Source organism: Pteropus vampyrus, unplaced genomic scaffold (assembly GCF_000151845.1).
Source record: "Pteropus vampyrus isolate Shadow unplaced genomic scaffold, Pvam_2.0 Scaffold233, whole genome shotgun sequence".
In the NCBI taxonomy this organism is placed as follows: domain Eukaryota; kingdom Metazoa; phylum Chordata; class Mammalia; order Chiroptera; family Pteropodidae; genus Pteropus; species Pteropus vampyrus.
This window is the reverse complement of record NW_011889014.1, coordinates 46,571-47,495: the sequence shown is the minus strand read 5'-3', so window position 1 is coordinate 47,495 and position 925 is coordinate 46,571.

Here is a 925-nt window from a genome sequence, read left to right as displayed (position 1 = left end):
TTATTCAGCCTGCCACACAATAACTGGGATCCACTGAGACAGCTCATGTCAAGAGGTTACTGGCAACCTCTTAGCTACAAATGCCAAGTGTCACTTCGTGTTGCTTAACCCGTCAGCTACAGTCAATGGAGCTGATCAAGAAAATTCTCTTCTCTCAGCTTCTGTGACATCCAGTCTCTGTTTTCTCTCATCCACACCGATCATGTACAGCCGTTTCTTGCCTCACTTGTCTCCTGGATGACCAAACATTGGTGACACCCAGGGCCTGGTCCTCAGCCCTTCTTCTCCCTCTGTTCTTTAGGGGACCCCACACAATTGATGATCTAACATTTCAGCCCTATCTCATACCTTTCCACTGAGACCCAAAATGGTATTTCTCACTATCTCCTTCTTTGTATGTCTTCAATATATTTTTAACTTTTCTATAACCACAAGCTTACAGAAAAAGTTGAACTACAGTACAAAGAACTTATTTTCTGAATCATTTCCTGGCGCCCTGTCACCCCTAAGTACCTTATGTTTATTTCCTACAAGCAAGGACTCTCTTCTACATAACTACAATTCAACCATCACAATCAAAATTAACTTCGATACATTAACACCATCTAATGCTCTGACCCACTTCAAGTGTCACCAATCATGTACTCTCTAGGAAAAGGATCAGGTTCAGACTCACAGATCAAATTTTATTGTCATGTCTCTTTGGTCTCCTTCAGTCTTGAATGGTTTCTCAGATTTTGACCTTCATCACTTGATCTTCATTACTTTCATTATTTCATTACTACAGGCTAGTTATTTTGTAGAATGTCCCTCTATCTGGTTTTGCACCTTTGGCAGAGTGTCACAGATGTGATACAGCTGTCTTCTCATGGCTTCCTGTTGAGTGCTATGTAATTTTGTTTTGTCCCATCGTTGATAATGTTCA